A 23,017-nucleotide genomic window follows, 5' to 3' on the forward strand; every position below is an offset into this window, starting at 1 on the left:
TAATGGGTGAAAAAGTATATAATAATTAGCCAAAAGAATGGTAATCTTTTTTTTTTTTTTTTTTTTTGAGACGGAGTTTTACTCTTGTTGCCCAGGCTGAAGTGCAACGGCGCCATCTCGGCTCACTGCAACCTCCACCTCCCGGGTTCAAGCGATTCTCCTGCCTCAGCCTTCCTGAGTAGCTGGGCTTACAGGCATGCGCCACCACGCCAGACTAATTTTGTATTTTTAGTAGAGATAAGGTTTCTCCATGTTGGTCAGGCTGGTTTCGAACTCCCGACCTCAGGTGATCCACCCGCCTCGACCTCCCAAAGTGTTGAGATTATAGGCGTGAGCCACCGTGCCCAGCCTAAGAATGGTAATCTTATTGATAATGATTTTATTTAAGAGCAAATATACCAAAGGTGTCAAATGAGGGGGAAAAACTGAAATAAAAAATGAAAGAGCAAGCAAATAGCTGAGCATGGTGGCTCATGCCTATTGTCCCAGCTACTGGGGAGGCTGAGGCAGAAGGATCACTTGAGCCCAGGAATTCAAGGTTACAGTGAGCTACAATTGCACCACTGTACTCCAGCCTGAGCAACACAGCAAGACCTGGCTCTAAAAATAAAAATTAAAAATGGTAATAGTTGTAAAAGCAAATGTCTTTTCTTGAAGACATACCATGTTACCTGTATAACAGAAGTAATGTAATTTTTAGAGAGGTCCTAGATAAGAACTAAAAATCTCTGGGCACTTGAAACTAGTTCTAGCTGTGCCCCTGTCTGATCTGAGACAGTGTATCTATATCTCAGGTTTTATTTTTTCTCATCTGTAGAACTGATTCTTTGGCAGAAGCTATACCTAGCTGAGGAAGACAGAAAGTCACGCATTAATACAGATACATGAAGATGTCCTTCATCTTGGTGTGTGTGCGGGGCAGCTCACCTTTGGTGGTTTCTCTGTGCTTTCATAACAGGAACAGCACAGAATAAGTGATAGATTACTATTCTCTTCTTTTGCTTTAACTAAAGGAACATTTAGGCCTCTTTAGGTTAAGGATAAAGCTTGTCAAGTTAAATTACTACTAATAAACATAGAACAATGAAACTAGAAAACTACCATCTGGAAAACACCACAGTAACAGTTGGTTAGGAGATGACTCATCAATGAAATCTAGGCAGTCACATTATGATGAGAAACAAGATTTTTACATAGTCGCAAAACAGGTCCCTAGAATACTTACTGAGGAAACAATCCTAAGTTTACAGTCGAGAAATCTGACAGATACCCACTTAACCAGGCGATTAAAGTTAACGTTACTTGTCATGCGACAGACCTATATCACATGCCTCCTGAGACGTTCTGAGAAGAACCCAAAGCCTCTGCGGTGGCATGAAAATTCCATGAGGAAATATGAGACAATCCAAAACTCAGGCCATTCTATAAATGATGGACTAGTACCTTTCAAAGGCGTCAAGGCTTTGAAAAGACAAGGAAAGATTGAGGGACTGTTCCAGATTAAAGGAGACCAAGGAGACATGACAACTAATGCAACCTGGGGTCTCCGGTTGGATTCTGGGCCAGAAAAAGGACACGGTGGGACAGTTGCTGAAATCTGAATCAGGTCTGTAGATTTGATAAGAGTATGTATTAAACGTAATTTCCTGATTTTGGTAATTGTACTATGGTAAGGCAAAATATTCACTTTGTGGGAATCTGAGTGAAGATTATACCTGTATTTTTTGTACATTCATATTTTTTCTGTATACTTGAACAAAAACCATCTAGGATAGGCAACGATACAGAAATTTCTTAAAATTATTTTTGTGAAACTGATACTCAGAGGAAACAACAGAAATCTAACTAAATGTAACATACATCAGAGCATCTCACAAGGTGCCCCTTAAAAAGAATTAGAGAAGATAATTTGAGAAGTGGCTTGCATTTCTCTTTGCCAAACATAGAATCTCAGTACTGGAAGAAACCTTAAAGAGAATATTGGAAAGAAAGAAACCAGCCACAACCTTACCATCCAACCACAGAGGAATAATTCTTTAGGGTTCACCCATTCCATAGACTTATACAACCATTAAAGTTTCTACTTATGAGAAATCGTGTAGCAAAACGGGAAAATGTTTTTGTTATAATTTCGTTTATTTAAAAATCAGGATATAAGGTATATGTACACTTTGTACGCTTTTTGGCGGCTCATGCCTGTAATCCTAGCACATTGGGAGGCCAAGGTGGGCAGACTGGCTGAGCTCAGGGGTTTGAGACCAGCCTGGGCAACATGACAAAACCCTCTCTCTACTAAAAATACAAAAAACTAGCTAGGTATGGGGACACATGTAATCCCAGCTACTTGGGAGGCTGAGGCAGGAGAAAAGCTTGAACCCAGGAGGCAGAGGTTGCATTGAGCCGAGATTGCGCCACCGCACTCTAGCCTGGGCGACAGAGTGAGACTCCATCTCCAAAACAAAAACAAAAACAAAGCATAGGTACACTTTCTAAATCCAACTATTTGAAATACACACACATGAAGAAAGACAAAGGAAATACATGATGAATTTGGTTAACATGGTGAGATTGTAGGAGTTTTGGTTTTTTTCCTATTTCTATTTTCCGAATTTCCTATGACATTTTAAATTTCAAGTGTTTTCACAAAGAAAAATAAAAGTCTTCCCAATTTTGAGCCAAAATTTTCACCTTAGTCCATATAACTACCTCTTACCTACACCCCCTCCACCATGGGTACCTGGGGGCTTCCACATACACCAACCTCACCCAGCCACTGGGCCCCTCTCCATGGAGGCAGCCAACGTTCCTAGGGTCTTGCTGCCCTAACTTGATGATGGGAGACTAGTCCTGAGGAAGCCCCTGAGCTGTGTAGCTTTAATGTCACTGAGTTAGCCCAAAGCCTACCAGGCATTGTGTTGGTGCCTCTTTTTCATTCTTCTTCCTCCCCTAGGGTGCAGTTTCACTCCCTTGCTTGGCTGCTACTCTAACATCCTGCCTGGGCCTTGCCAGTACTACTCCTTTTTTCAGGGGCTGAATCCTATTCCCCTTGTAAGCAGTTTGCCCAGGCCGTTGTGACAAAGACCACAGATGGAGAGGCTTAATAACACTAATGCATTGTCTCATTAGTGAGTTCTGGAGGCTGGAAGTCCAAGTTCACAGTATCAGCAGGGCTTGTTCCTTCTGAGGGCTGTGAAGGGGCTGTCCGTTCCAGGCCTCTCTCCTTGCCTTATAAATATCCATCTTCTCCCTCTGTCTCTTCACAGTGTTTCTCCTCTGTGTGTGTATGTGTGTCCAATTTCCCTCGTTTAATAAAGACACTCCTCATTGGATTAGGGCCCCCCTAGCCCAGTATTCCTCATCTTAACTTGATTACATCTACAAAGACCTTATTTCCAAATAAGGTCACATTCTGAGGTACTGGGAGTCAGGACTTCAACATATGGTTGGGATGGGGACACAATTCCATTCATATCTCAGGTACTAATGGAGCTTTGCTCCAAAAGAGATAGACCACCCAGCCGGGCTCAGTGACTCACGCCTATAATCCCAGCACTTTGGGAGGCCGAGGCAGGCAGATCACCTGAGGTCAGGAGTTCGAGACCAGTCTGACCAACATGGAGAAACTCCGTCTCTACTAAAAATACAAAATTAGCCAGGCGTGGTGGTGCATGCCTATAATCCCAGCTACTCGGGAGGCAGGAGACTCACTTGAACCCAGGAGACGGAGGTTGCGGTGAGCCAAGATTGCACCATTGCACTCCAACTTGGGCAACAAGAGCGAAACTCTGTCTCAAAAAAAATAAAAAGAGAGAGAGAGATAGACCACCCAAGGGCATCAGGGTGCCTCTGACCTGACACTTCCTAGATGCTCCTACTGTTGAATTTTTATCAAAGTCCTTTGGACAGCCTCATGATCCTTGGCTACAGGTGGTTATTAATCTGGCTGGAGGGTTGTCCCCACAGGCAAAACATGAGTGTGTCTGTCCATCATAAAGAATCTGTTTGTTATATGCGCTCTTATGCTTATAGCAGCACTTTTCACAATGGCAAAGATATGGAATCTCCCTAAGTGTCCATTAACAGGGATAAAGAAAACATGGTATATATACACAATAGAATACTATTCAGCCATAAAAAAGAATGACATCATGTATTTTGCAGCAACATGGATGGAACTGGGATGGAAGTCATTATCTTAAGGGAAACCAGTCAGACCCAGAAAGACAAATATCACATGTTCTCACTCATAAGTGGGAACTAAAAATTGTGTATCCCAGGATGCAGAGAGTGGAATGATCCACAATGGAGAGGTAGAAGGGTGAGAGGATGGGAAGGGGAGTGGATGATGAGAAATTACTTAATAGATACAATGTATGTCATTTGGGTGTTGGATACCCTAAAAGCCCTGACCTGAGCTCTCTGCAGTGTAAGCATATCACAAAATTGCACTTGTACTCCATAAACTTATACAAATTTAAAAAAGGGCACCAGGCGTGGTGTCCCATGCCTGTAGTCCCAGTACTTCAGGAGGCAGAGGCAGGTGGATCACTTGAGGTCAGGAGTTTGAGACCACCTCGGCCAACATGGTGAAACCCCAGCTCTATTAAATATACAAAAATTAGCCAGGCATGGTGGCATGTGCCTGTAATCCCAGTTACTCAGGAGGCTAAGGCAGAAGAATCGTTTGAACCTGGGAGGTGGAGGTTGCAGTGAAACAAGATCATGCCATTGCACTCCAGCCTGGGCAACAGAGCAAGAATGCATCTAAAAATAAAATAAAATAAAATAAATAAATAAAATAAAATAAAATAAAATTCTATTTGCCTTATCACAAACATTACATTTGTCAGTGAAAAAAGGAAGTATTCTTAGACTCCCTATATTTCAATTGTTTCACATTTTTAATAGTTACAAAAACATTTTACTTTTTTTTTTCTTTTTTTTGAGATAGAGTCTCACTTTGTCACCCAGGTTGGAGTGCAGTGGCATGATCTCTGCTCACTGCAACCTCCACCTCCCGAGTTCAAGTCAGGTTCAAGTGATTCTCCTGCCTCAGACTCCTGAGTAGCTGGAACTACAGAGGAGTGCCACTACGCCTGGCTAATTTTTTGGTATTTTTTGTAGAGACAGCGTTTTGCCATGTTGCCCAGGCTGGTCTCAAACTCCAGAGTTCAGGTGATCCACCTGCCTCAACCTCCCAAAGTGCTAGAATTACAGGCATAAGCCTCAGCACCCAGCCATTTTTTATCAGTGATGACTATTGAGAATTTCAAGAGATCATTTTGTAAAAGTCTTTGTCAAGAACTATATGTAGCCATTTCAAGTATAAAAATTGGTATAAAAATTTATGAAATCACTCATATTTCTCATTAAAATGTTTCAAGGGATTTTCTTTGAATGTCATATAAATTTTGTATTTAATATTTTCCCTATTTTTTCTCTGGTCAAGTGGCATGTAGTAATTGCTTTATTTTATTTTATTTGAGATAGAGTCTTGCTCTGTTGCCAGACTAGAGTGCACTGGCACAGTCACAGTTCACTGCAGCCTTGACCTCCCCAGGCTCAAGTGATCCTCCCACCTCAGCCTCCCGAGTAACTGAGACTACAGGCATGTGCCACCACGCTAGGCTAATGTTTGTAATTTTTTTGTACAGACAGAGTTTTGCCATGTTGCCCAGTCTGGTCTCAAACTCCTGGATTCAAACAATCCACCTGCCTTGGCCTCCCAAAGTGCTAGGATTACAGGCGTGAGCCACCATGCCTGGTCATTAATGCTCTAACGTTAAATCTCCTTCTAAATATTCATCTTTATGCTCTTCAGTGGGCTTCCACTTAGTTTCTCTACAACACACACCAATCTCCTTCCTCACCTCATGGCTATGTTTCTTTTAAACAGGATGTGAATTCGATTTCCTAACTGAATGTCAGGCTCAGGTCCTATCCCACAAGGTTTCAATGAGATCGTGTTTTACTGCCTGGTGTTATAATCCCCAGTTTGCCTTGTTTGTTACGTACGCCCTGTGTGTTTGTATATAGACATCTAAAACCTCAGTATTGTTTCTGGCCTCCTTCCAGCTGTTTTCTGATGTGAATCAGAAGGCCCCTCCCGCTTCCCTATTCTCCATTCTGCATTGTGCCTATTACTCTTCAGAGTGGCTGGGATCACAGGTTTACCTGCCATTTTCCTCCCTTTCTCTTACTCTTTTCAAGCTCCATGTAGAAATTAGTATTTATACACTAAACTCCTGGGTTAATCATTATTTCCCAATTTTGTGAGATGCTCTCCATCCCAAACCAAAAGGCCATCATTTCAATAGCATAGCTACTCAGAATCAGGATCCACAAATCCAAATTCAGTAACAAAACATCTTGATGGCCTGCCAATCACGTCTCAGACCTTCCCTCTTCCAGACTTACAAACATCAGTAGTGAGATGCAAAGAAAATAACCAACTGGGATCCCAGGTCCTAAACTTCATAGACTCTTAGAAATGCCTCCTTTCTTTTCTGAAGAAGCCTTTCATCCCCACAGGAGGAAGGGTGATCATTTTTCAAAGTCCTAGGTATTATCTTCAAGCAGGCCATCCTTCTGAACACTCATCTCAGTCAATCCATTGTTCGATCAATTCTTCCTCCCCCAACGTTTCTTGGATCCATCCCATCTCTATCTCTGCTGCGTTGCCTTCATTGAAGCTCTTATTATGTTCTGCTTGAAACATTAAGGTGACCTTTTGTACAGGTCTCTGTCTCAGCTTAGTCTCCGTACTGCCACCAGAGTTATTGCCTGATGCTTCTCAAAAACCGTAAGTAGCTGGCTGGGTGCCATGGCTCACTCCTATAATCCCAGCACTTTGGGAGGCTGAGGCAGGTGGATCACCTGAGGTCAGGAGTTTGAAACCAGTCCTCTCTCTGGGTTTCAAGTCCCTCGAACCTCTATCTGGGTTTCCCAGTCCTCAAGTGATGAGGACTGGGAAACCAGACCTCAAGTGATCTGCCGGCCTCAGCCTCCCAAAGTGCTGGGATTACAGGCATGAGCCGTCATGCCCGGCCCATAATCTTTTTCCAATCTTCCCCTAGCACTTGACTTGGAGTGCGGTACATGATAAGTGCATAAACTGTTAAATTTTCAAAAATGTTTGACCTACTTGACCGTATATTGGTTGCTTAAAATCAGCCACAGAAGAAGTATTTACAATTTACATGATGGAAATTGACAAACACTACAACAGGGACTTTGGGAACCATGGGAAAAGAGCACTTTCTGAAAAGTTTACTAACACTTGGTTGGACACGCCAATAATCCCAGAACTTGAGAGGCCAAGTTAGGAGGATAACTTGAGACCAAGAGTTGGAGACCAGCCTAGGCAATATAGTGAGACCCCATCTCGACAAAAAAAAGGGTTTTTTTCAATCAGCTTGGCATAATGATGCACACCTGTGGCCCCAGCTATTCTGGAGATTGAGATTATAAGGATCACTTGGGCCTGGGAGGTCAAGGCTGCAGTGGTAGACGATGACGCCACTGCATTCCAGGCTAGGTGACAGAGCAAGACCCTGTCTCAAAAAAAAAAAAAAAAAAAAAAAAATTTACCAGCACACCACTGATTATATAAGTAATGCATGAATATTATCAAAGTCAACTGTTCTCTTCAGTATCCCTCACACCCAATCCCAATCTCTTCTCCAGAATTGAACACTTTGTGATATTCCAGACTCCTTTTTACACACTTTATGTATTATATCATTTCACAAATGTAAAGCCTGCTAATTCATTGCTTCTGATCCATGAAGCCTTCTCAGGCTGCTCCTGCTGTCACTCTTGTGACTTTCCTCTGACCTTCAGCATCAACTAAGTCATTGCTAACTCTTGTGTACCTTGAGTTTGTTAAGATTTTAAGTTGTTTGGAGAAAGATAACATTCATATTTTTGTGTGTTTGTTTCCTTTGAGATGCAGTCTCCCTCTGTCGCCCAGGGTGGAGTACAGTGGTGTGATCTCGGCTCACTGCAACCTCCACCTCCCGGGTTCAAGCGATTCTCCTGCTTCAGCCTCCCGAGTAGCTGGGACTACAGGCATGCACCACCACACCTGGCTAATTTTTGTATTTTTAGTAGAGACAGGGTTTCTCCATGTTGGCCAGGCTGGTCTTGAACTCCTGACCTCAAGCAATCTGCCTGCCACAGCCTCCCAATGTGTTGGGATTACAGGCGTAAGCCACCGCCACACCAACACTCATGTTTAAATGCCTCTATGTCACGCAGAACAGACCTTCAAAAATGTCAATGATTTAATTCTATTTAAACTTTTGCTTGTTTGTTTGGTTGGTTGGTTTTTGGTTTTGTTTTGTTTTATTTTGCATTCTTGAGACAGTTTCGCTCTGTCGCCCAGGCTGGAGTACACTGGTGAGACCTCGGCTCACTGCAATCTACGTCTTCTGGGTTCAAGTGACTCTCCTGTCTCAACCTCCCAAGTAGCTGAGATTACAGGCTTGCACCACCACGCCCGGCTAAGTTTTGTATTTTTAGTAGATACTGGATTTCACCATGTTGGCCAGGCTGGTCTTGAACCCCTGGCCTCAAGTGATCCACCCGTCTCGGTCTCCCAAAGTACTGGGATTACAGGCATGAGCCACTGCGCCCAGTCAAAAGTGTCAATAATTTAATTCTTTGGTCCAAAATCTGCTAGCAATCATCCATTGCCATCTGAATATACCATTAGACATGGAAGTAGACAAAAAATCATAAGTACATTTTGGTTTTTTTCCTTTATTTTTTACATAAAGGGCAACTTCAGTTTTCTCAAGGTACTGCAGTGCCACAGTTAGGAATAAAAGACGAGGGAACAAGAGCTGTATTTTGCTGTGTGAGCATGTCTTTAGGGAAGTAAAGCCTCCATCTCTTCCTATTTCACTCTGCTGCCCTGAAGCCACAGGGAATGAGAGAGAAACTTCATGAGAAGTTTTGGGCTCTCACAAAGCATTCTAATGCTAAGAGAGCACTCTGACACCCTTCCCTGCAGGCATGGAGCATGCCATCTGACCAGTGAAACCACTGCCTTGCCCAGCAAGACACCGACGCAGCCTTGAGACCCCAAGTTTGGCTGACAGACCCACATGTCAAATGTGGGAAAAGGGATCCTATCTCACAATTCACCCAGTGTAGGTGAATTTCTTTATGACCCCAGAAGCAAAAAGAGAGGGGGTTCTGCCAGCAATCTCTGTCCTCTCTGCCACAGCCCCTCCTGAAGTGAGACCACCACAGTATCTTATCTGAAGAACTCCAAGGAAAAGGCAATAGTCTATTTACACAAATTAAGCCAGCTAAACCAGCTCTTTCTACAGTAAGATGATAAAATTTAGGTATCTGAGGAGAGGTCATAGAGGTCACAGCTTTCGGTTCTTATGAGTTGTTTTCTTAAGGGTTAAATGAAAAAGTTAAAGCAAATATAGTTATGCATGCGAGGGCTTAGCCTTCTTGACCGCAGTATGAGAATACCTCAGCAATGAGAAGTTACGGCCAAGGCCAGCTTGTACCATCAATCTCTTCAGAGCCATTTGGAAAAACTGAGAGATGCTGCTCTTCTTGGAAGGCAAATGAGTTCTGCATCCTTTCATAGGTCTTCCTTCCTTTTTTTTTTCGCCCAGGCTGGAGTGCAGTGGCGCGATCTCGGCTCGCTGCAACCTCCACCTCCCATGTTCAAGTGATTCTCCTGCCTCAGCCTCCTAAGTAGCTAGGATTACAGTTGCCCACCACCACGCCTGGCTAATTTTTATATTTTTAGTAGAGATGGAGTTTCGCCATGTTGGCCAGGCTGGTCTTGAACTCCTGATCTCAGGTGATCCCCTCCCCTTGGCCTCCCAAAGTGCTGGGATTACAGGTGTGAGTCACCACACCCAGCCAAGGTCTTCCTTAATGTCATCCTTCCTTCTTTTCAAATAAGTAAAGAGGGTTCATTCCTTTTCACTCGAAATGGAGTTGCTGGCCAGGCTCGGTGGCTCAAGCCTATAATCTCAGAACTTTGGGAGGCCAAGGCAGGAATCTGCCTTGAGGCCAGGAATTCCAGACCAGCCTAGCCAATATGGTGAAACCCCTGTTTCTACTAAAAATACAAAAATTAGCCAGGCGTGGTGGCAGTTTCCTGTAATCCCAGCTACTTGGGAGGCTGAGGCACGAGAATCCCTTGAACCCAGGAGGCAGAGGTTGTAGTGAGCCAAGATCACGCCACTGCACTCCAGCCTGGGTGACAGAGCAAGACTCTGTCAAAAACAAACAAACAAAAAAAACAAACAAAAAATCTGAGTTGTAACAATTCAGGGTAATTATATAAAGGCTCACTTCTGATGGATTCCAGGAAGTGAGAAGCAAGTTATTGCCGAAGGACAGAGGCCCCAAGATCTCACTAAGGCCAACAGGTGCGTTTCAGGAACCACCCCTGACATGTCCATGCGGACTGACCCCAATACCTCTGGGTCACCTTACATAATTCAACAGCCCTTAATCTTCAAGCAAGATCCCAACAGCCAGCAGATCTGGCAAACATTTTATTTTTCTTTCCTGAAGAAGCATAGGAGAAGATTTTTGGCCTAAGCTTTTAGAGTGGTCAGCTTCACTGTCATCTAGAGCCAGCATTGTGAACTTGCTGTCCCTACTCATAGCCATGATGCTTCTACTAAACCCCATGCCCCTGAGGCCTCCTAGGACCAGCACTGGAACTTTCTGAATTGAGCTGCCATTTTCCAAATCTATCAGGGCTTGCCAAATTCCTATGCTTTCACCCATGCTGCTCCTGAGCCCACAGTCTGCCTCTCTGGAACACTACCATCACTGGAGACATTCTCTGATGTCCAATCAGAAAGTGACTCCTCTCCATCTATTCCTACAGTTCCTTATGCCTGCAGTAACAAAATATTATCAGGCCGTTTTATAGTATCCTTTTTCTGATAAGCCTGAGCAAGTTTGTGCTCAGGAAACAAGACTCACTTCCTTTTGTGCACCCCAAAGGCTGTCACAGCACCTAGCACGTAGTGGGTGCTCAAATGTCATTTGAAAGAACTGATGAGTTTTAGGTGAAGGATATCATGGTGTCCAGCATGCTATTCTCTCAACTTTTATGTAGGCTTGGCATTTCTCAAAGGTGAGTGTTGTATGAAAGGAGAGACTGGTTAGCACTCCCCTTGACAAGGATGGAAGAGTGCCTTGGGCCTGACAACAAACATGCAGTTAAGGCATTGCCACCTATTTTGTGGCATCTAAAGCATCGTTTTTAGGCTGGATGCTGTGGCCTACGCCTGTAATCCTAGCACTTTGGGAGACCAAGGTGGGAGGATTGCTTGAGGCCAGGAGGGCAAGACCAACCTAGCCACATGTTAAGATCCCATCTCTCTCTCTCTCTTTTTTTTTTTTTTTTTTTTTTTTTTTTTTTTTTTAGCTTTTAGAAAAGAAAAAAGATGTAGAAAAAAGGTGAGAGGCCAGTAGCAAAGATTTGGAACCAACCCAAATGTCCATCAATGATAGACTGGATTAAGAAAATGTGGCACATGTATACCATGGAATACTATGCAGCCATAAAAAAGGATGAGTTCATGTCCTTTGTAGGGACATGGATGAAGCTGGAAACCATCATTCTCAGCAAACTATTGCAAGAACAGAAAACCAAACACCACATGTTCTCACTCATAGGTGGGAATTGAACAATGAGATCACTTGGACACAGGGTGGGGAACATCACACACTGGGGCCTGTCATGGGGTGGGGGGAGCAGGGAGGGATAGCATTAGGAGATATACCTAATGTAAATGACGAGTTAATGGGTGCAGCACACCAACATGGCACATGTATACATATGTAACAAACTTGCATGTTGTGCACAGGTCCCTAGAACTTAAAGTATAATTTAAAAAAAGAAAAAAGAAAAAAGGTGAGAGTCTGAGCATGGTGGCTGACATCTGTATGTCTAGTACTTTGAGAGGCCAAAGTGGGAGCATCACTTGAAGCCAGGAGTTCACTTGAAGCCAGAAGTCTGGGCAACAGAGGGAGACCCTGTCTCAGAAGGAAGGGAAGGGAAGGGAAGGGGAGGGGAGGGGAGGGGAGGGGAGGGGAGGGGAAGGGAGGGGAGGGGAGGGAAGGGAAGAAGGGAAGGGAGAAAGAAAAGAAAGAGAGAGAGAGAAAGAAAGGGAGGGAGGGAGAGAAAGAAGGAAGGAAGGAGAAAGAGAAAAAAGGAAGGAAGGAGAAGGTAAGGAAAGGGGAGAAAGAAAGGAAGAAAAAGAGAAAGAGAAAGAAAGAAAAGGAAGGAAAGAAGGAAGGGAGGGAAAGAAGGAAGGAAGGAAAGAAGGAAGGAAGGAAGGAAAGAAGGAGGGAAGGAAGGAGGGAAGGAAGGAAGGAAAGGAAGAGAGGGAGGGAGGGAGGGAAGGAGGGAGGGAGGAAGGTAGAAAAAAGTGACAAAAAAAGATGATTTGAAGATAGGTCCCTAGAGTTCCATGTCACAGTACTTAGTATGTTCAATCTGATGAGCTCAGTCCTTCCCCAAGGGCAGCAGTCCTACCAGGAATGGAAAGGCCCATGGAAAGGGGTTCTGTCTGCATGTGAGTGTGGACTGGAAGGGGTAGGGCAGGATTACTGGAACACCATATCCCAGCTTCTGGGAGGAGGAAAGGGGTTGTTCCCGAGCCTTGGGTCTGCTCTCTGCACCCATGGCTGCCAGCCCATCTGCCCAAGGAAGCCTTGAATTAGTACGTTGGAGAGCAAAAATCTGAGATCTAGAACTCTTCCCACTCAATACCTCAATACACAGCTAGCAGGTGTACAAATCCTGCCCCTTGGAAGTGGCCACTGGTGATACCACAGCAAGGCACCTGGCTCCGTAAGTGGGTCTCTGTAGGTCTCTAAGCATTGTTTTCTCAGGTTCAGACTCTTCTGCCACCAGGCCATGCCTACTAATCTGAGTAAATCAAGACCTCTCTCCCCTAAATTGTCACCGCTCTTTTGTCTGTGTCAGCAGCCACAGAGGAACCCTCGGGGAATCCTAACACCCTGAGAATTTTTACTTAATAAAACGATTAGCTATCATCTACTGGGTTCCAATAGCCTAATATCCTGCTAAGCACTAATGTTAATAATAGCATTAGATATTTGTTGAGTGCTGTATGCGGTTAGTGCTATCTAAATTTCCTCATGGAATCCTAATATTGATCGTTCCTAAGCAGTGTTATCTCCATTCTACACATAACAAAACTGAGACGCAGAGACGCCAAAAGCGGTAGAACCAGAATTTGAAGCTACGTCTGTGTCTCCAAAAACTGTGCCCTTTAGACATTATGCTTGAGTTCTTTGGCAATTTAATTTGAAATGGATGAGTAGTTTAAGTTCAAAACAGTGTTGAAAAGTGTGCAAAATTTAACCTCCTGAAAAGGGTGAGGTTTCTGTTCTCTTGAAGAGGCCCACATTTTATTCCTTTTCTTGCAGCATTAATACTATCCTAAAGGGGTTAGGCCAGTGATGCTGCCCCCCAAACCTCCAGGATCATGCAATGCTGCCAATAAAGGTAATCCCAGCATGTTTTCCCCCAAAGCTCTGGGCATTAAGAATGGCTGGGAGGGGTCAACAATGGGTTTGAGAAAAAGTAACTCAAAGTTCAGCACCATAAGATAGGGCAGGGAAAAAATAAAATGAAAGATGGCCAGGCAAGGTGGCTTATGCCTATAATCCCAGCACTTTGGGAGGCTGAGGCGGGCGGATCGCTTGAGCCCAGGAGTTCAAGACCAGCCTGGGCATCATGGCAAAACTTGGCCTCTATGAAAAAAAAAAAAAAAAATTAGCTCAGCATGGTGGCGTGCATCTGTAGTCCCAGCTGCTCCAGAGGATTGCTTGAGCCTGGAAGGCAGAGGTTGCAGTGAGCCATGATTGTGCCACTGCACTCCACAGAGGGAGACCCTGTCTCAAGAAAAAATAAAAAAAATAGATAACTTGGCCGGGTGCGGTGGCTCAAGCCTGTAATCCCAGCACTTTGGGAGGCCGAGACGGGCGGATCACGAGGTCAGGAGTTCGAGACCATCCTGGCTAACACGGTGAAACCCCGTCTCTACTAAAAAATACAAAAAACTAGCCGGGCGAGGTGGCGGGCGCCTGTAGTCCTGGCTACTCGGGAGGCTGAGGCAGGAGAATGGCGTAAAAACCCGGGAGGCAGAGCTTGCAGTGAGCTGAGATCCGGCCACTGCACTCGAGCCTGGGCGACACAGCGAGACTCCGTCTCAAAAAAAAAAAAAAAAAAAGATAACTCAAGGTTTCCTTCTCAGCTCTGACATTTGCCCTATGACGTCAACTAAATCACAGTTAAATTGATTGTCCTATTCCTTAGCCCCCAGTTTAGCAAATGGCCTTAGCTATACTTGTGTTATATGTTGTGCTAGTCATTTGGAGGATTAAAAATCAGTAATTAATATAAAAATATTTTAAAACTAAAAATAATCGTATAGATCTTGAAATATGTATATAGACATTGTTATATAAGCCACAGGTTATATTAATCCCAAACCAACATTTACATTTATATGTGCACAGCAAGTCACCCAAATAGACATGTTAACAGGGATTTTGTGTGGTTCTGGAAATGTTGGCGTTTGTTTCTCTTACTTTTCTTTTTTCTTTTTTTTTTTGTGATGGTGATGGAGTCTCACTCTGTCTCCAGGTTGGAGTACAGTGGTGCAATCTCAGCTCACTGCAGCCTCTACCTTCCAGGCTCAAGCAATCCTCCGGTGAAGCTGGGACTACAGATGCATGCCACCATGTGGGGCTAATTTTATATATATATATAAAATTTTTTGTAGAGATGAGGTTTTGCCATGTTGACGAGGCTGGTCTCCAACTCCTGACCACAAGTGATCCTCCCACTTTGGCTTCCCAAAGTGCTGGGATTACAGGCGTGAGCCCACCACACCAGGCCTTTTTCTCTCACTCTTGCTTACCCAAATAACTTCTTTCAATTTATTTATATTAATTCTAAAGTAAATGGGCCAGGCACCGTGGTTGACACCTATAATCTCAGCACTTTGGAAGGCTGAGGCAGGCAGGTCGCTTGAGGCCAGGAGTTCCAGACCAGCCTGGCCAACATGGCAAAATCCTGTCTTTACTAAAAATACAAAACATTAGCCGGGCGTGGTGGCATGCACCTGTAATCCCAGCTACTCGGGAGGCTGAGGCCGGAGAACCGCTTGAACCCGGGAGGCAGAGGTTGCCATGAGCTGAGATCACGCCATTGCACTCCAGCCTTGACAACAAAAGCACAATTCCGTCTCAAAAAAAAAAGATTAGCATTCATCTCAAAAGGACATAGCCAATTTAAATAAGTCCCTACTTGTCAACAACATGCCCATTTTGTGGAGCACAGTGGCTCACGCCTTTAATCCTAGCTCTTTGGGCGGCCGACACAGGTGGATTGCTTGAGCACTCAGATTACTTGAGCTCCAGAGTTTGAGACCACCCTGGGCAATAATGGTGAAACCCTGTCTCTACTAAAATACAAAAAGTTAGCCGAGTGTAGTGGCAGGCACCTGCAGACCCAGCTACTCAGGAGGCTGAAGCAGAAGAATCACTTGAACCCTGGAGGCAGAGGTTGCAGTGAGCTGTGATGACGCCACTGCACTCCAGCCTGGGTGACAGAGCAAAAATCTGCCCCCCTCCCCCGCAAAAAAAGTACCCATTTCCACATTAAAAAGGATAATAACTACGTTGGATTGAAGCACATCAAATATGTTTAAGTCTTTGAAATCATAATGATACTCAAAACCAAATAAAACCAGTTCGCCTGTGGAAATACAAAGGAACCATTATTTTGAAAACTGGTAGAGAAAGCATTTAATCTGCCCTTCCTATATAAACACTATCTCAGGGTAATTGCAGAGTTGAGGAAGAAGATTTTCTTAATTGAGGTATTCCAACTCACAAAGGAAGAAAAAGTGATAAAATTCATCACCATTTTGCAAGCCCTAATGAATTTGTTATCTAGGCAATGACCCTCAATGGCTACAAACTTAAAAACACAGACGGCTAGACGTTATACTCCTCCTGAAGGAAGTATATGTGTATATAAGAAATACTGATTTTTACAAAATCTGAATTTTATCAAGCCTAAAGATCTATCAACTTACAGGAAAAACAGTTCATAGGTGAACATATAAATCAGATATCAGACTACAGGGACTCTGCACGGCTAACAACCACTTTCTTCAGCATCATTCATAACAATAAATGTAGACATATTAAATCTAAATTAAAAAACAAACAAAACAAAAAACAGAAAAAATCAAGGAAAAAAGCCCCTCACATTTATAAGAAAATTGGGAAAAGGTGATTGCTGACTAGGTATTTAATGAAATCAAATATATCTTTTTTAGGTGTGATCAGTTCTTTTTTTGTTTTTCTTTTTTGTTTGTTTTTTTGTTCTTTTTTTTTTTGAGACGGAGTCTCACTCTGTCACCCAGGCTGGAGTGCAACCACACGATCTCGTCTGACTGCAAACTCTGACTGCCGGGTTCACGCCATTCTCCTGCCTCAGCCTCCCTAGTAGCTGGGACTACAGGCGCCCGCCACCACGCCCAGCTAGTTGTTTTGTATTTTTATGGGGTTTCACTGTGTTAGCCAGGATGGTCTCAATCTCCTGGTCTCCTGACCACCCGCCTTGGCCTCCCAGAGTGCTGGGATTATGGGTATGAGCCACCGCACCCGGCCCAGAGTTTATTTTTTAAAAAGAGTTCTTATCTTTCAGGATGCATACTGAAATATTTACAAATAATTTTTATTTCTAAGATACAACTGGAAACAAGAAGATTTTTTTTGTTTGTTTTAACTTAAAGACAGGGTCTTATTATGTTGCCCAGACTGGACTTGAACTCCTGGGCATAAGCAATCCACTTGCCTCAGCCTCCTGAATAGCTGGTACTAGTACATGGAACCACTGGCTTAACAGAGGCATTTTTAAAGCTGGTCAACATTATTTAGGTAATAAACATTCTTATATGGCTTATAAATCCATTGTGCAGACAAATGCAAACAAGATATTTTCAGCACATGCAGTATTTTTGAAGTGTTAGTCTCACATTTTTCACAAATTATCAAAGAAACAGACAAAATAGTGAAGTTTCAGGAAGTAAGCACAGTCACACGTTACTGGTAGGTGCATATATCAGAGCAGCCCCTTAGGAGAGCAATTTGATAATACATATTAAGAGTTAAAAACTTCTATACTCTCTAACCCAGTAATTCCACATCTGGAAATAATTTGAACTATAAAAAAATTATGCACCAAGATATTCATTGCAGCATTTTAGATAATATCCCTAAATTTAAAATAACTCAGTCTTGCAGTAGGAGAGTGTTTACAAATCTTGAATCTACATTACACATCAGAAATTGTATTTATGATGATTTTTAGTAATGTAAAAATGTTTTTTATGTTAAGTAAAAGAAGGTGATGCAATATTTGTAAAAGGTTTACAACTATGTATTTTTTACTTATAATATTTAATTTTAATTTTGTTTCACACTTAAAGTCACATATAAAAGAATTGATAATTTAGAAATGTTGCTTTTATCCCCACTCATTTTAAGAAAAAAATTTAAGCTCCTCACAAGCATCATGAAAACTATATCTTCTCTGTCAAATTACATTTTTTAGAGTAGACTTTTCTTGACATTTATACACACAGAAGAGTATAAAGTCATGGGTTTATTGTTCAATAAGTGAACACAGCCGTGTAAGCACTACCCAAAATGGAAATCAAACAATTGTCAACACTCTAAATTCCCCTTAAGTCCCCTTTCCCCTTTCCATCACTACCCACAAAAAGTAACCATTATCCTAACTTTCATCACCATTAAGTTTTGCCTAATTTTGAAGCATATAAAGGAACCATGCCATATGTACCTCTTTGTGTGTGTCCATCTTTTGCTTAATATTATATTTGTGAGATTCATATACATTGCTGTTTTCAACAGTAGTTCCTTCTTCTTGCTGTATACTATTTCATTGTATAAATATAGAATATTTATATGTTCTGTTGAATTTTTTTTGTTTTTTTTTTTTTTTTTTTTGAGACAGAGTCTCGCTCTGTCATCCAGGCTGGAGTGCAATGGTGCAATCTCAGCTCACTGCAGCCTCTGCTTCCCAGATTCAAGCAATTCTCCTGTCTCAGCCTCCCAAGTAGCTGGGATTACAGGTGCATGCAGCCACACCCGGCTAATTTTTTGTATTTTTAGTAGAGACGGAGTTTCACCATGTTCCCCTGGCTGCTCTCAAACTCCTGAGCTCAGACAATTTACCTGCCTTGGCCTGTCAAAGTGCTAGGATTACAGGCATAAGCCACTGTGCTCAGCCTGTTGATGAACTTTTTATTGTTTCTAGTTTTTCGCTATCACAAAATGGTGCTTTAATGAATATTTTCCTATGTGCCTTTTCTTACACAGATACACACATTTCTGTTGGGTATATGCCTAGGAGAGGAATTGCTGAATGTAAGGTGTGCATGTGTTCATTTTTAGTAAATCCCAACTAAAAGTTTTCTGAGGAGCTGTGCCAACTTACACTTTCATGAGATGTATGAGATGTATAGGAGAGTTCCAGTTGCTCCACCACTTGGTGTTGTCAATCACTATAATTTTGTCATTCTGGTAGGAGTTCTTGTTAGGTATGCTACTGTGGTTTTGTTGTTGTTGTTGTTGTTTTATACATACAGAGTCTCGCTCTGTCACTCAGGCTAGAGTGCAGTGGCAAGATCTTGGCTCACTGCAACCTCCACCTCCTGCGTTCAAGCGATTCTCCTGCCTCAGCCTCCCGAATAGCTGGGATTATAGGTGCATGCCACCACACCAGGCTAATTGTTTATATTTTTGATAGAGGCAGGGTTTCTCCATGTTGGCCCAGGAGTTCAAGTTCAGCCTGGGTAACATAGGGAGACCCCATTTCTTTTTTTTTTTTTTTTTTTTTTTTGAGACGGAGTCTCGCTCTGTTGCCCAGGCGGGAGTGCAGTGTCCGGATCTCAGCTCACTGCAAGCTCCGCCTCCCGGGTTTACGCCATTCTCCTGCCTCAGCCTCCCGAGTAGCTGGGACTACAGGCGCCCGCCACCTCGCCCGGCTAGTTTTTTGTATTTTTAGTAGAGACGGGGTTTCACCGTGTTAGCCAGGATGGTCTCGATCTCCTGACCTCGTGATCCGCCCGTCTCGGCCTCCCAAAGTGCTGGGATTACAGGCTTGAGCCACCGTGCCCGGCGACCCCATTTCTTAAAAATTTTTTTTCGAAAGATAAAAATAACAAATAAAGAGAAAAGTGTGTAAAAGACATGAATGGGCACATCACTCAAAAAATATTCAAATGCGGGGTGCAGTGGCTCACACCTGTAATCCCAGCACTTTGGGAGGCCAAGGGGGAGTAGATTACTTGAGGTCAGGAGTTTGAGACCAGCCTGGCCAACATGGTGAAACACTGTCTCTACAAAGTTACAAAAATTAGCCGGGCGTGGTGTGGTGCACATCCATAATCCCAGCTGCTTGGGAGGTTGAGGCAGGAGAATGGCTTGAGCCTGGAAGGTGGAGTTTGTAGTGAGCTGAGATCATGCCACTGCACTCCAGCCTGGTGACAAAGTGAGACTGCATCTCAAAAAACAAACAAACAAACTATATATATATATATATATATGTATATATACACACACACACACACACACACACACACACAAATGGCCAATAAACACATGAAAGTTTTCAACCTCATTAATCATAAGGAAAATGAAAATTAAAACCACAGTAGTGGCTGGGCATGGTGGCTCATGCCTGCAATCCTAGCACTTTGGGAGACTGAGGCGGGTGCATCACTTGAGATCAAGAGTTCAAGACCAGCCTGGCCAATATGGTGAAATAAATTTAACCAAGAAGACAAAAAATCTCTACAACAAAAACTACAAAACACTGATGAAAGAAATTGAAAAAGACACAAACCAGTGGAAAGACATCTCATGTTCATAGGTCAAAAATATTAATATTTCTAAAAGGACCTTATACCCCAAACAATCTAGAGATCCAGTGCAATCTCTATCAAAATACCAATGACATTCTTCACAGAAATGAAAAAAAAATCTTAAAATTCACATGGAACAGGCCGGGCGCGGTGGCTCACGCCTGTAATCCCAGCACTTTGGGAGGCCGAGGCGGGCGGATCACAAGGTCAGGAGATCGAGACCACAGTGAAACCCCGTCTCTACTAAAAATACAAAAAATTAGCCGGGCGCGGTTGTGGGCGCCTGTAGTCCCAGCTACTCGGGAGGCTGAGGCAGGAGAATGGCGGGAACCTGGGAGGCGGAGCTTGCAGTGAGCCGAGATCGCGCCACTGCACTCCAGCCTGGGCGACACAGCAAGACTCCGTCTCAAAAAAAAAAAAAAAAAAAAAAAAAAAAAAAAAAAAATTCACATGGAACCACAAAAGAACCAGAGCCAAAACAACACAAAGCAAAATAATAAAGCAGGCATGGTGGCTCACGCTTGTAATCCCAGCACTTTGGGAGGCTGAGGTGGGAGGATTGCTTGAGCCCAGGAGTTTGAGACCAGCCTGGACAACATGGTGAAACCCCATCTCTACTAAAACTACAAAAATTAGCCAGGTGTGATGTTCACACCTGTAAGCTCAGCTACTCTGGAGGCTGAGGCAGGAGAATTGCTTGAGTCTGGGAGGTGGAGTTTGCAGTGAGCCATGATCACACCCTGCACTCCAACCTTCACAACAGAGAGAGACCCTGTCTCAAAAAATTAAAAAAAAAAAAAGAACAAAGCTGGAGGCATCACATTATCTGACTTCAAAATATACTACAGAGCTATAGTAATCAAAACAGGGTGGTACTAGTATTAAAGACAGATATATAGACCAATGGAACAGGTAGAGAGCCCGGAAGTAAGTTAATGTACTTATAGCCAACTGATTTTCAACAAAGGCACCAAGAACATACTTTGGAAAAAGAATACCTTCTTCAGTAAATGGTGCTGAGAAAACTAGATATTCATATGCAGAAAAATAAAACTAGAGCTACCTATCTTTCATCATATACAAAAATCAACTTTAAATAGATTAAAGCTTAAATGTAAGACCCAAAACCATAAAGCTATCAGAAGAAAACAGGGAAAATGCTTCAAGACGCTGGTCTAGGCAAAGATTTTGTGGCTAAGACTTCAAAAACACAGGCAACAACAACAAAAATAGACAAATAGGGCCGGGCGTGGTGGCTCAAGCCTGTAATCCCAGCACTTTGGGAGGCCAAGACGGGCGGATCACAAGGTCAGGAGATCAAGACCATCCTGGCTAACAAGGTGAAACCCCGTCTCTACTAAAAAATACAAAAATCTAGCCGGGCGAGGTGGCGGGCGCCTGTAGTCCCAGCTGCTTGGGAAGCTGAGGCAGGAGAATGGCGTAAACCCGGGAGGTGGAGCTTGCAGTGAGCTGAGATCTGGCCACTGCACTCCAGCCTGGGCGACAGAGCGAGACTCTGTCTCAAAAAAAAAAAAAAAAAATAGACAAATAGGACTATATCAAACTAAAAGGCTTCTGCACAGTAAAATAAACAACAGAGCAAAGAGACAATCTGTTGTATGGGAGAAAATATTTGCAAACTATTTATCTGACAAGGGACTAATATCCAAAATATACAAGGAACTCAAACAACTCAACAGCAAAACAAAACAACCATTAAAAGGTGGGCAAAGATCTGAATAGATATTTCTCAAGAAAAGACATACAAATGACCAAAAGATACGTGAAAAAATATTCAGCATCATTAATCAACAGAGAAATGCAAATCAGAACCGTAGATTTTCACCTCGCCCTAGTTAGAATGGCTATCATCAAAAAGACAAATAAATGCTGGCAAGGATGTAGAGAAAATGGAACTCATACACTGTTGGTGGGAATGTAAATTAGTACAGCCATTATGGAAAACAGTATGGAGGTTTCTCAAAAAAACTAAAATTAGAATACCATATGATTCAGTAATTACTACTAGGTATTTATCCAAAGAAAAGCAAATCTATATGTCAAAGGGATACCTGCACCCTCATATTTATTACAACACTATTCACAATAGCCAAGATATGGAATCATTCTAATTATCAACAGATGAATGGATAAAGAAAAACATGATATATATACACAATGCAAAGCTATTCAGTCATTAAAAAATAATAAAATCCCGTCATTTGCAGCAACACGGATGGAACTGAAGATCATTATGTTAGGTAAAATAAGCCCAGGTATAGAAAGACAGATATTGCATGCTCTCACTCATATGTGTGGCTAAAAAAGTTAATCTCATGGAGGTAGAAAATAGAGTGAGAGATACTAAAGGCTAGAAAAGGTGAGGAACAGGGATGAAGACAGATTGGTTAATGGGTACAAACATACAGTTAGATAGAAGGAATAAGTTCTAGTGTTGGAAAGCACAGTAAGGTGATTATGTTAATAGTAATTTATTATATATTTCAAAACAGCTAGAAGAAAAGATTTGAGGCCAGGTGCGGTGGCTCATGCCTGTAATCCCAGCTCTTTGGGAGGCCGAGGCGGGCAGATCACCTGAGGTCAGGAATTCAAGACTAGCCTGGCCAGCATGGTGAAAGCTCATCTCTACTAAAAATACAATTAGCCAGCTGCTCTGGAGGCTGAGCCAGGAGCATCCCTTGAACCCGGGAGGGGGAGGTTATAGTGAGCTGAGACCACACCACTGCACTCCAGCCTGGGCGACACAGTGAGACTCCGTCGCAGAAAGAAAAGAAAATATTTCAAAGATTTGAAATGTTCTCAATACAAAAATAATGATAAATGTTTGAGGTGTAATCCCAGCACTTTTGGAGGCCGAGGCGGGTGGATCATGAGGTCAGGAGATCAAGACCATTGTGGCTAACACGGTGAAACCCCATCGGTACTAAAAAAATACAAAAAATTAGCCGATCGTGGTGGCAGGGCCCATAGTTCCAGCTCCTCAGGAGGCTGAGGCA

General features: G+C 42.9%; 1 long non-coding RNA gene and 1 other non-coding gene across 6 annotated transcripts in view; both read left to right on the forward strand.

Annotated features, from left to right (window-relative positions):
- Positions 1-23,017, forward strand: part of LOC139360055 (uncharacterized) — a 56,001-nt gene that overhangs the window by 24,721 nt on the left and 8,263 nt on the right. For 4 of the 5 annotated variants that reach the window (XR_011617035.1, XR_011617036.1, XR_011617037.1 and 1 more), the window contains one exon: positions 818-9,631. This is a non-coding gene — a long non-coding RNA (uncharacterized lncRNA). Of the gene's footprint in view, positions 1-817; positions 9,632-23,017 lie in introns of those variants that run through there. The other variant, XR_011617034.1, reaches the window with a different exon arrangement.
- LOC112423831 (U6atac minor spliceosomal RNA) lies at positions 11,136-11,262 on the forward strand. The gene has a single exon (XR_003014388.1). It is a non-coding gene; the product is annotated as a U6atac minor spliceosomal RNA (small nuclear RNA).

Source organism: Macaca nemestrina, chromosome 19 (assembly GCF_043159975.1).
Source record: "Macaca nemestrina isolate mMacNem1 chromosome 19, mMacNem.hap1, whole genome shotgun sequence".
In the NCBI taxonomy this organism is placed as follows: Eukaryota; Metazoa; Chordata; class Mammalia; order Primates; family Cercopithecidae; genus Macaca; species Macaca nemestrina.